Below are 14,176 nucleotides of genomic sequence, written 5' to 3' on the forward strand. Positions count from 1 at the left end.
CATCCTTTTCAGATCATAATGCATTAAAAATTACATGTAATAAAAGGCCATGGAAAGAGAAACCAAAAATCAATTGGAAACTAAATAATCTAATTCTAGAGAAGGATTGGGTTAAAGAAGAAATCATAGAAACAATCAACAACTTCATTCAAGAGAATGACAATAGTGAGACAACGTACCAAAACTTATGGGACACTGCAAAAGCAGTTATTAGGGGAAGTTTTATATCTCTGAATGCTTACATAAATAAAATAGAGAAAGAGGAGATCAATGACTTAGGCTTGCAGTTGAAAAAGCTAGAAAAAGAACAAATTGAAAATCCCCAAGTAAATACCAAATTAGAAATACTGAAAACCAAAGGAGAGATTAATAACATTGAAATTAAGAAAACTATTGAATTAATAAATAAAACCAATAGTTGGTTTTATGAAAAAACTAATAAAATTGATAAACCTTTGGTTAATCTGATCAAAAAAAAGAAAGAAGAAAACCAAATTACTAACATTAAAAATGAAAGGGGTGAACTCACCTCCAATGAGGAGGAAATTAAAACAATAATTAGAAACTACTTTGCCCAACTTTATGCCCACAAATTCGATAATCTAAACGAGATGGATGAATATTTTAAAAAATACAAATTGCCCAGATTAACAGAAGAGGAAGTTGAATACTTAAACAACCCCATCTCAGAAAAAGAAATTGAACAAGCCATCAATGAACTCCCTAGGAAAAAATCTCCAGGGCCAGATGGATTCACAAGTGAATTCTATCAAACATTTAAAGAACAGTTAATTCCAATACTACATACACTATTCTTGAAAATTGGGGAAGAAGGAGTCCTCCCAAATTCTTTCTATGATACAAATATGGTTTTGATACCCAAACCAGGAAGAGACAGAACAGAGAAAGAAAATTATAGACCAATTTCCCTAATGAATATAGATGCAAAAATTTTAAATAAGATTTTAGCAAAACGAATACAGCATCTAATCACGAGATTAATACATTATGATCAGGTAGGATTCATACCAGGACTACAGGGCTGGTTCAATATTAGGAAAACTATTAGCATTATCGACCACATCAACAACAAAGCTAACAAAAACCACATGATTATCTCAATAGATGCAGAAAAAGCTTTTGACAAAATACAACATCCATTCCTACTAAAAACATTGGAGAACGTAGGAATAAAGGGAACTTTCCATAAAATAATAAGCAGTATCTATCTAAAACCTTCAGCAAGCATTATATGCAATGGGGATAAGCTAGATGCATTCCCAATAGGACCAGGGGTGAAACAAGGTTGTCCATTATCACCACTATTATTCAATATGGTACTAGAAATGTTAGCTGTAGCAATTAGACAAGATAAAGATATTCAAGGAATTAGAATAGCCAAAGAAGAAACTAAGTTATCACTCTTTGCAGATGATATAATGATTTACCTAGAGAATCCCAGAGATTCAAGTAAAAAATTACTTGAATTAATAAACAACTTTGGCAAAGTTGCAGGGTACAAAATAAACCCACACAAATCCTCTGCATTCCTATATATTAGCAACAAAGTTCAACAGCAAGAGATAGAAAGAGAAATCCCATTTAAAGTTAGGGTAGACAGTATAAAATACTTAGGAGTCTACCTGCCAAAACAAACCCAGGGACTATATGAACACAATTACAGGACACTTTTTGCACAAATAAAGTCAGATTTAAGTAAGTGGAAAAACATTAGTTGCTCATGGGTAGGCCGTGCTAATATAATAAAAATGACAATTCTACCCAAATTAATATACTTATTTAGTGCCATACCAATTAAACTATCAGACAATTACTTTCTAGAGCTGGATAAAATAATATCAAAATTCATTTGGAAAAACAAAAGGTCCAGAATATCAAAGGGACTAATGAAAAGAAATGCTTGGGAAGGTGGCCTAGCGCTACCAGACCTTAAACTGTACTATAAAGCAGCAATTATCAAAACCACTTGGTATTGGCTAAGAAACAGAGAGGTAGACAAGTGGAATAGACTTGGCACTCAAGATGCAGTAGGCAAGGAATATAGCAACCTTCTGTTTGATAAACCCAAGGACCCCAGCTTCTGGGATAAGAACTCATTGTTTGACAAAAATTGCTGGGAAAACTGGATAACAGTGTGGTGGAAATTAGGCATAGACCCATACCTGACACCGTACACAAGAATAAAGTCCAAATGGGTACATGATTTAGGTATAAAGATTGATACCATGAATAAACTGGAGAAGCAAGGAATAGTGTATTTATCAGATCTATGGAGAAGGGAAGAATTCTTTACTAAAGAAGAGATAGAATGCATTATGAAATGCAAAATGGATAACTTTGAGTACATTAAACTGAGAAGTTTTTGCACAACCAAACCCAATGCAACCAAAATCCGGAGGGATGTAGTAAATTGGGAAAAAATTTTTACAGCTAAGCTCGGGGATAAAGGCCTCATTTCTAGAATATATAGAGAACTGACCCAAATGTATAATCATACAAGTCATTCCCCAATTGATAAATGGTCAAAGGATATGAACAGGCAGTTTTCAGAGGAAGAAATTAAAGCTATCTATAATCATATGAAAAAATGCTCTAAATCACTATTGGTTAGAGAGATGCAAATCAAAACAACTCTGAGGTACCACATCACACCTATAAGATTGGCAAACATGACAGAACAAGAAAATGATAAATGCTGGAGAGGATGTGGGAGAGTTGGAACACTAATTCATTGTTGGTGGAGCTGTGAGCGCATCCAACCATTCTGGAGAGCAATTTGGAACTATGCCCAAAGGGCTACAAAAATGTGCATACCCTTTGACCCAGCAATATCGCTACTAGGACTATATCCCCAAGAGATCATAAAAATGGGAAAGGGTCCCACATGTACAAAAATATTTATAGCAGCACTCTATGTAGTTGCCAAAAACTGGAAGTCAAGGGGATGTCCATCAATTGGGGAATGGCTGAATAAATTATGGTATATGAATGTAATGGAGTACTATTGTGCCATAAGAAATGATGAACAAGAAGACTTCAGAGAGGCCTGGAAGGACTTATATGACCTGATGCTGAGTGAAAGGAGCAGAACCAGGAGAACTTTATGCACAGCAACAACCACAGTGTGTGAGAGTTTTTTCTGGTAGACTTAGATTTTTGTAATAACACAAGAACTTCTGAAAAAAAAAAAATCCCAATGGTGGACCTCAAGGCAAAAAGCCTTCCACACTCAGAGAGAGAAATATGGAAGTCACTCACATAATGTAGCAGATCATGTTTGTGTATGTGTATCTGTTTGTGTATCATGTTCTGATTTGTTATACGGATTCTTTCATTTATCTTAGTCTGACTACATAGCATGACGATAGTGAAAATATACTCAATAGGAAAGTATATGTAGAATCTATACAGAATTGTATGCAGTCGTGGGGAGGGAGGGAGGTAGTGGGGGGTGGGTGGGGAGGGATAAAATCGCAATTGTATGGCAGTGATTGTTAAACATTAAAAAAAAAAAAGAAAAAAAATAAATAAAAGTATGTATTTAACAAAATTATAGATATGTAATGGCAGCTTTGATGTGGTGAATAGAGTGCTAGGTTTAGGTCAGAGAAACCTGGATTCAAATTTCACCTCTGACACTTCCTAGTTATTTGACTGAAAAAGTCACAACTTCTGTGCATTTCAGGTAACTCTCCATTCTATCTACTAAGACACAAAGGGACTGATGATCTGTTATGATGACTATAATTCCCTAAAGTAATAATATTCAGATTTTTCCTAGAATTCCTTATTACAACTCTATAATGGCAAAGCACCAGTCTAAGTAATGCAACTTTGACCACAAAAAAGAGAAAAAAAGTGTAACTAGGGCCATTGGTTTGTCACCATTAATAACTTCAACTTTGTAAACTGGTTGCACTCCAGCATCACAGCTGTAAATTGGCATTTTAACGAACCTGTGAGATCAATGCAATATTTACTTTCTCCATCAATGCTGATTACTAACCTACCCATGCATATCCTTTGTGAGTTTTGTGCATTTCACCCTCAAGAAATCCTCCAGTGAAGATTCATATAACCCTCTGGAAATATTTCAGGGTCATCCAATATCTTGGGCACGCAACTGCAACACTCAGGATTCATGATGGGCTTACTTCTTTCTCCAAGCTTAAATTTATTTGACATTCTTTTATTTTACTTTTCATATGCATGTACATTGCTGTTGACCTGCTACAACCCATTACGTAAGTACCCTGATACACTTCTCTCCATTGTCAGGGACATACACACACACACACACACACACACACACACACACACACTCACTCATATAGACACAGTGACTCTTTTCACTGATAACTTTCAATCATAACTGTAAGAATTTTAACCATTCCAAATTAATTAGGAAAATTCAAGCAGATAAGAAGTGAGCAAAATCTTACCTTCTCAGAAAAAAAGTGTTCAAAGGAAGATGTTAGTAGAGCCAAGACAAAGCTTTAATTCTTGAGACAATGGAACTGAATGATTAAATAGCACTGAAACAGGACAGAGCAAAACATTTTTGACCCCTTCTCTTCACCCATGCAATCTATTGGGTGAACCTTTCTGTGACTAGTCATGAAGAGCTCCTAATTCAGTGTTGTATAGGAAATGATTACATAAAGAGATGCAGAATGAAGTAAACAGAATCAGGAAAAAAACCAAACAATAGCAGCAAATAAAAAGCACAACATTTTAAAAGAATCCAGTAATTATAATGAAAGAGATTGTCCCTACGAAAGAGATCTGAAAATGCACCTCCTTCCCTTCACTGGAAAATTAGGGGACCAGAAGCACAAAACATTATTTATACTGTCATACCAAAACAAAAACAAGAAAATATGATGGACTTCCACCAAAAGTAACTAAAGTTATATCAATTACAAAAATGTTCACTTTTTCATAGTTCTATCTTGTATAATTTGGGATCCTTCCTTTGTGCTAGTAATCAATTCATCTTTCTACTCATAGTTAATACACAAATAAATATTTGAAGTCCTTGGTAGGCAGCTAATTCTTGACATAATTGAAAAGTAAGTCTGGGACGGCTATATCTGGAGTTGTAAATGGACCCACAGAGTTAGACAGGCACTTCATTTCTGCTCACTACAGGACATACATTAGTGATGGCTGCAATAGCTACTCACTTCGCCACATATCTTGACATGCTAATCTATGCTTGTCCTTACCTGTTATGCTTCCTTACTGTCTGCCTAACAGAAGAGCTAAGAATAATCAAGAAATAATATTTTGGTTCAGCATTTGGTTTCTTATTTCCAGCCTCCGCTTACATCCACACTTTCAAGTCTTTTTTATAAGTAAAGATTAATAAAGTATGGGAAAGCCAGTCTGGCATAGGAGAAGAAGGGCTGATCATACCCTTCACTCAGATCTAGCCTCTCAAACATCCTGGCTACATTAATTACTCTGGTCAAGTCACTTAGATTCTCTTTGCTCCCAGGCAATTCTCTAAATCAATAAATAGCAGATGCATCTGCATTGGCAGTGGAAGCTTCCTCACCCTGAGTACTCTGCCTAGTTAAAGTAACAAGTCCAAACTGAAAAAAAAATTCATACTACAATAGAACAAAAGAAAATTTGCTTTGTATACACATATATCAAGATCTTACATTGGTACTCTTGAAGGAAGTCATGTTATTTTTATTTTCTAGACAAAGTCTTCACAGTATCCAACTGGTAAAGCACTCCTTAAATTTTCATCTTATATCCTGTGTTACAATACTCCCTGGCAGTAAATAAATTGCTTAGGAACATCCATTAACTCTTGGCACCTTAATAGTCTAAAAGAGTTTATGGGCTTCCCTAAACACTTTACTGCCCCAATGCTCAGGATGATACTCTGGGGGCCTGAAAGAGTTAATATTCTGGCAGTTAGCCAAGGAACGATATAGGTTCTGAAGAAAATTTATATCACAGATTCTTCTATTGTCTAAATGATTCCCAGGAAATAATTTAAGCACTTTGAAGAAGTGTATTGAACTAAAGCAGAAACTTACCAAAAGATACCCTAGTAGTCTGAAAGAGTTAATGTATATAAGTGGCAGAATTTCTCTAGTGCTTGAATCAGTTTCTATTTTGCAGGCATAAGCAGCATGGGACAAAGACTTCAGTCCACTATGCAATGCTTCAACAAATGCTGGAAAGTAGCCGATTACTCCATGGTGAACACCCACTGAGTATATAATAGGTGCTATGGAGAATTGAATGTGAAGTTCAGAGTGATGACACCACCACTTTAAGCTCTGGCCTTCAGTGTTAGAATATCTTACTGCATCAATTGCCTACTGCCTCTGCAGCTTGAAGGAATGAATATGACTAAAGAATCTAACTTCTGATGGTGAGTGACTTTGGGCACTATAGAGAAAAGAGCAAATTTCATGTCTCCAAGTACAAAGAAACTAAACTAGTAACTCTGGTGATGCTACAGCTTATTAAAGATGCAAATTAAAAATATCAAAAAGCATAGAGGTTTGCTTAACCTTTTACCAAACGTAAATCCTTAATCTGATCCTAATGTAAGAATGGCTGATTTATTTTTAAGTTTAATACCATTTGGAGGTTGTGAAACATTAACAGTACACTTAGTGGTCAAGTGTTGTATTTTAGCACTAATAGAAGGTTAATCTGAAATCCAGTCGTGCAGTCATGTCATTTTGTGCTGCATATATCTGACAAACTCAAAGTATCTCAAAGGAAAAATCGTAAAGAATTAAAAGCAAAAAAGATTAATGTAGTTAGGAATGAATTCTCATTCAACTGTAAAAACAATGCCCTTATGCCATCTCACAGTGTAACCAGTTCTATCTATAACTCAGAGTGCTAAATAAGGAAGTATGTAAGGCTAAAGGGGTTGAGTCTATTTGGGGGGCAAATGGGGCAACAAATGAATTCCAACAAAAATGCAAAAAAAATCCACCTATTCCCCAAAATGATGTACATTTCTGGCTACTCTAGAATCCAGGTTCTTTTCCCTTAATGGATAAGCTAAAATTAGTTCTATGAATTAAATTTTTAATTTAAAAATTACCATAGAGAAAACAAACATCATTGTAACCCTAACATCATGATTTAATCTGGCAATTTCTGTAGTAGCATTATTAAGAACAATATATCAACCAAATGACAATGAAAGAAAGAGTTCCTCTTAGTTATCTAGGCTTATCTTATCTCCTCACTGGATTTTGTTCACAATGCTCTGATAATTACTGGATCTTCTCCAGCACTAGTAACTCAGAGGGTGAAGTTTAGAATCACTTTGTCACATGCCAAACCATAGGCAGTATATCTCTGACAATGTAAATTAGTCACTAGTGAAAATAAGTGGTGATGATTAATTACCTCAGAGAATACCTGGCAGAATTATCAGTCACTGGAACCAGTATTTCTTACTGACAAATATCCTGCAATAATTGGAGCACATGCTTCATCACTCTATAGAGCCAGAGATATCGTCCTTATGAACTGAACAGAAATAAAATTATCCCTAAGGGAAGTTTGTATTGTGGTTAAAACATGCTGTAGATAGGTGGACAATGGTGCTAAAGAAGATCTATAGAACCAAATGTTAAATTTATTCAGGGATTGCATTATTTCCAAGATGGTCAATCAAGATGATGATATTTTCACTGGCAAGGATGGCTTCCATGTGGAAAAGTCAAATTCATCTTCTTCATTCTTCTAATTATTCAGAACTTCTAATTAAAAAAATTTTGGCCCATATGCAAAACAATGTTGATCCTATCAGAGAGAAGAGAATAAAATAATCTTTGTGTCATATAAACTATACAATAAAATTTTGTACATACAAACTACTACATAGTAACCTATACTAGTAGTATACTCTTTGTCATTACTGTTCAGCCACGTCTTACTCTTTGTGACACGATTTGGAATTTCGTTGGCAAAGATACCAGAGTGATTTGCCATTTCTTTATCCAGCTCATTTTGCTGATGAGAAAACTGAAGCAAACAGGATTAAATGATTTGCCCAGGGTCAAACAGCTAGTGTCTGAGGCCAGATTTGAACTTAGAAGATGAGTCTTCCTGACTCCAGGCCCAACACTGTACCACTGTACCACCTAACATGCCCAGTAGACTATCTAGTGAGGTAGAATCCTGGCCATTTAAAGAGATTGATAGATCTCAACCCACAGCATAAAAAAAGGCCCAAAGTTTCCATATTTCTACTGACTGTAGCTTAATTCAATTTCTCATTTCTAACTTATGCTCTCTATTTTTGAGCATTGTATGGCTATTTGTACATTTGTTTATTGAAGTTACCACCGATATGCTATATACTAGAAAGTCCTTGAATGTAGCAGAACTCATTTTATTAAAAAAAGTGTTTTAATTTGGAAGCATTAAGACTTTAGCAATGAATAGAAAAAAAATAGAAAGTAGTAAGCAAAATTTCTACTTAAAATGGAAAAGTTCTAATAAAGATATTCATATTTAACACATTAAAAATGATTGAAAATATATTGGAAATATACAAAATGGAACCAAACTTTCAGAGTTTGAAGGCATTTCAAAAGCTATCTAATCCAGAATTTATCTAAAAAATTATGCACTTTATAATATGCTACATGAATAACTCTACAACCATAATTGAAAGAAAAAATGCTTAAGAGAGCATAGATATACAAGATTAATAAGAGAAAGTAATAGGGTACTGTGACTCCTATGAGTGTATGACTGACAACAGCTGAACTACTATAATGATAATTTAAATGGTAAGATCTTTCCCATTCATTAATAGGCCCATGTGATCTGCCTAAATCTCATGGAAGCCTAACTCACATGTGGGGGAGGAGCTTGCTGAAGAAGTGGAACAGGAAAGGTGGAGCAGAACTGGGAGGAAGTTGATGACAATGGTTAGGGCAGAAGCAAGAGGATGCTGGCATGCAGGTACAGCTAGTCTAGTGAGTGTTTGCTTGTGGGAAGGCCCCAGGAGCGGGGCTAAGGCTTGAGAATGGCTTTGTCCCCAGCAGTGCTAATGCATATTGACTTCTTTTTTACTATGATGGAATTGGCTTTCTGGTGTTGGGATTTGGCTTTCTGCTAGCTGAATAAATGTTTTGTTTTTTTTTTTTTCTTCTGCCTTCTATATGGAGAATCCATTATTCTTTGCAATTCAGAACTACATAGGCATATTCATAGTTGTACTCAGTGCTGTGAATATTGCCTTGGCAATACAACTACATCCTAAGTTAAGGAAATTACTTGTGGATATTATTATCAGGCCACCTTAAATAACCCCTAAGAGATCCTAGAGAGTAAGAGGCATGCCATAAGACAATTAAGGGGCATTTGTTGTCCTGATTTTATTTAAGAGACTAGAGTCAGAAAACTAGAATAGGAAAGATGATTTTTGGTAAAATTCTACAACAATTTATTAAAAGAATGGTCAATGAATATTTTTTTTTAAAGAAATAGTCCTCCCAAATCAGGTCATGCTATACTAATTGCATTTTATTTTTTGACAGAGTTTTAGATTGGCTGAGAAATTTTGAAGGTATAATCTACCTAGAATTTAGCAAATAATTTTGACAAATTCTTGACATAAAGAACTATGGGCTAGATAGTTATACAGTTACAATGATTCAGGATTTAGTAATATTCACAAGTCTTCAAGTAGTTATTGATGATTCAATCCCCCTGGAAAGAAACCCCCCAGGACCTAGGTTTAATTCTATACTGTTTAGAATTTTATGCCAACACTTGAATAAAAGCATAAATTTTATGTTTGTCAAATTTCCAGAACATTCCAAGTTGGAAAGGATAGTAAAAATATTTAGAACCTGAAAAATGCCAAGACTGAGACTTGGCCTAGCTAATAACATATAATTTAATAGGGATCAATGTTAAGTCTTATATTTGGGATCAAAAATCAACTTTCAAAATTCAAAATGGAAAATGAAGAGCTAAAAAGTAGTTTGTCTCACAATGAACTGGGAGTTAATGAATGAACTTCCAGTTTAACATAAGTCAACTGAATGTTATAGCACTCACAAGGGTAATATACTCTAAAATTACATATAACTCAACAAAACAGACATGTTCAAAAAAGTACTATTTTGCCTTACAATTGAAAATGCCACCTCCAAGGGACTGCTGTGAAGTTATGCTAATATAACTAGAAAAATCTACATCTTACTGTGGAAGTAGTGTTTTTAAAATATCCTTTATTCTGTGGCTGGAGATGATGGGGAGGGAAAAGTTCGTAAAACCTGCTACTTTAAGCTATTACTATTTCTTCTCCAAAATATTTTGTATGTGCTTAACTATGCATATTTGGTGTTTACTCTTTTTTTTTTAATTAAATTACTTTATTTGTTTTCAGTGTCTGACAATCACTTCCAAATATTTTAGGTTTTTTCCTCTACCTTCCCTTCATTTCACACTCCCTCCCCACTCCCTCCCTGAGACAGCACACAATCTTATATAGGTTCTACATGTACATTCCTATTAAATACATGTTGAATAGAAGAATGAAAATGAATGGGAGAAACCATAAAACAAAACTATATATATAGATATAGATATAGATATATAAAAGAAAATGGTCTGTTTCTATCTGTGATTCATTTGCATAGCTCTTTCTCTGGATGTGGAAGTTGTTGTGCTTATGTATGGAATTGCAGCAAGATTATCTTGACTTCATGCACAAAATGGTATCAGTTTTTATTTCTGTAGTGTTTAGGGGAAAGGGCAGAAAGAGTGTGCTTATATGTAAGGTATTGACTATTAACAAATATAATTAGGTGATTTAGAATCATTTTGTAGTCATACATCTCTATCTGTACTGCTTTAAAAAATGAGTCTTTGTAATTTTTTGATACATTTCAAAGAATTATTTCAACCGTTACCCACATGTCCACAAATACCTTAGCCTTGAGTGTAAGTATGGTTGGGAGGGTAGATCACTGCCTCAGAAATTTATCTTAAATCATATAATTTAATTATAACAACATAATTCATTTTACATAATTTATAATAATGTAACAGTATAATAAATATGTATAATGTATATAATAGAAATCACATCAATGATAATGATATAAATTACATTGTATTAATTCCATAGTTTAATTAAAAGCATCATTATACTTAAATTATTGATTGTTGTGACTACTCCATATGGGCATTATCAGTACTTAGTAGGACTAAAACCCTGATGCCTAGAGAGGTAATATCTCTGGTGGTCCTCTACACTTGCCAAACTACATCTAAAATAATATGTTTAGTTCTTAGCACTAAATTTCAGGAAGGGCATTGAAAAGCTCAAGTGTGTCCATTAGAATGTCATCAAAATTTTGGAAGGCTTTTGGCACATGCTATATGAGGATCTGTTAAGAATGAATATCTCAACATATAGAAAAACTTGCCCCAAATTAGTATTATGTAGAAGCAGAAGGGAGTAGATCCCCTTACTTGAAGACTTCAAGCAAATGCTAGATGGCCACTTGTCAAGTAGTCAGTAGAGAAGATTCATATTCCTATACATGTAGCTGCCTGTGAGGCATCTTCTACTCTGAGATTCTAAGAATCTGCAATCAATTTAATTATATTTGAGAAGCAATTATTAAACAACTTCTTCAGTATCATGTGACAATATGCTCATGCGGTAAGAAAATATAGGAAAAAATGAAACAATCTTTGTCTTTAAAGAGCAGACATGAAGATAGCAGAGTCATCAGTAATTGCTATCTCCATCCCATTGTTGACCTTGAAAATCCCAGAGCATATCTCCCTGGGAAGAATCCTGGAACAGTGGGACCAGCACAAGGAGTAAACAGTCTTTTAGCCTGTGAGGCTAGGAAAATCACTAAGGAGGTTTCCTCTTGCTGTGGCTGAAGGGGGCCAGTGCAGGACCACAGCTGACCCAGACATCCCCACCTCAACAAACCAGGAGAACATCCTGAGCCTCAGGGGTGTGAAGCCCACAAATGCCAACACCAGGACCTCAGGCATGCCTCAGCACACCAGGGGAATCAGCAAGACACTAGTGCAGATGAGATCACCAGCAACTGAGCTTTCTTATGCTCTAGCTCAGCAGAGGAGACCTGCTGTAGCCAGAATATCCCTCCCCTACACTTAATGCCACTAGCTCCAGGGTAACTTCAGGGTAATCCAAAAAGACCTCAGCTGACCTCTGCTTTCCAATACCAGTCAGTTTAGCACCAGGAAAACTTCAGCATTGTAGCTTCTAGATGGGATAACCCGAGGATGCAATGCACAAAGCTCCAATTTTTAGGCAGAAGACCTGTAGGACAGAGCCCCTGTACACCAGATGCAGAGATCTACTTTTGTATTATAATATATTATACTGTTATATTATTATAAATTATGTAACATGAATTATGTTATTATAATTATATTATATGATTTAAGATAAATTTCTGAGTCAGTGATCTATACTCCCAACCATATTTACCCTCAAGGCTAAGGTATTTGTGGACATGTGGGGAACAGTTGAAATAACTCTTTGAAATATATCAAAAAATTACAAGGACTCATTTTTTAAAGCAGTACAGATAGAGATGTATGACTACAAAATGATTCTAAATCACCTAATTATATTTGTTAATACTTAATACCTTACATATAGGCACATTCTTTCTGCCCTTTCCCCTCAACACTACAGAAATAAAAACTGATACCATTTTGTGCATGAAGTCGAGATAATCTTGCTCCAATTCTTAAAAGTTATTTATGTGAATGAATAACAGGAGCAGACAGTTGCAGCAATTGTTGCTTTTAGGGATACAAATAAGTTCCCTATCATCAGACAATAACCTCCAGGCAGCCCACGACTAATTTCAAGCTTATAGAATGTGGAACTTTGAAGGCAATGAAAGGCATCTCTCCATGCACTGTTAGCATACCCATAGGCTCCATACTGATGGAGTCCCAGGGACAGGCATTATCTTATTATGATTTATTGAAAATTAGGAAGACAGGCTCAAAAGAAAAGTCACTCTTCTCCATGTTATATAAGAACAAATCTTTTTCTTATGAATTCAAAGAAGCTATCAGTATGTAGAAGAATACATCTATGTTATGAGTGTGGAGTGGAAGTGGTAGGATGTAAACCTGTGCCCACGTAGAATTTCTTACCCTGTGAACAACTGATGGTAAATTAAAGCAGAACATGGCAAACATAAGCATGTGCTTACACAAGGCCAAAGACGTTCTTGGGTATGTTTCATTAACTATCTCACTTTCTTGTAGAAGACGGAATTTTGAGTTCCATCACTCAAAACTCTGAATTTTTAAACAAATTTGGAAGGAGTTTTTGTTTTTGTTTTTGTTTCTTTACATAGCATCAGTTTCAAATTTGTCTTGAATATAATCCCAAATTTAATAGTTTCCCAGTTCCAGAGTTTGGATATTGAACCTTCTAGAAAGAGAAAGATTTCTTGATGCGGTACATTCTTGAAAGGAAAGAAACATTTATTAAGCATGTATTACGTGAATAAAAATACAAGTAAAAATGAAGAAATTTCTTGTTCTTGGGAGTTTATATTCTAATGGGGACAAACAACAGACAAAAGTGAGCTGAAAAGTGAGGGGTTCAAGAAGGGAGAAACATATCTGGTGCAGGAGCATGATTTTGAAGTCCAGAAAGTCAGGACAGGACTGGGGAGGAAAAAAATCTGTATAATTTTCATATAACATTCTACTTGAAAAGCAAAGCTAATGATTTTTTATGAAGTACCAATAGAAAGTGCTTTGCCTTTTCAGAAGCCCCCATGTACCTTCTAGAGAGAGCCTAAAAAGTATATAGTACTATGTTTTCATGGGAATGTATAGGCTTCTAGGAATGAAATCAAAAAAACTATCAAAAAATGCTTTAAGAGAAATTCAATTTTAGTTGTCTTTCTGGAGGAACTTATGAGATACATGCTTTATGCATTTCTCTTATATCTGTTGTTTTTTTTTTAACGTCTTCTGTGACCTTGAATAGGGCAAAATAAAAGGTTTCTTGTATCTAATTTATACTTTCTTTCTTGAGAGATATTATGGTAGATAAGGATACATTTTGTCTACTTCTACAAAAACTTAAACCTAAGACATACATGAATAAGACTTT

The 14,176-nt window shown here is 34.9% G+C and overlaps 1 long non-coding RNA gene across 9 annotated transcripts in view; it reads right to left on the reverse strand.

Annotated features, from left to right (window-relative positions):
* The window catches only part of LOC140511384 (uncharacterized), a 304,185-nt gene that overhangs the window by 147,778 nt on the left and 142,231 nt on the right, over positions 1-14,176 (reverse strand). For 8 of the 9 annotated variants that reach the window (XR_011969529.1, XR_011969531.1, XR_011969533.1 and 5 more), the window contains one exon: positions 7,632-7,818. The exons of the other annotated variant lie outside the window; for it this stretch is intronic. This is a non-coding gene — a long non-coding RNA (uncharacterized lncRNA). Of the gene's footprint in view, positions 1-7,631; positions 7,819-14,176 lie in introns of those variants that run through there. 9 annotated transcript variants of the gene reach the window in all.

The sequence above is a fragment of the Notamacropus eugenii genome, chromosome 6 (genome assembly GCF_028372415.1).
Source record: "Notamacropus eugenii isolate mMacEug1 chromosome 6, mMacEug1.pri_v2, whole genome shotgun sequence".
NCBI classification, from domain to species: domain Eukaryota; kingdom Metazoa; phylum Chordata; class Mammalia; order Diprotodontia; family Macropodidae; genus Notamacropus; species Notamacropus eugenii.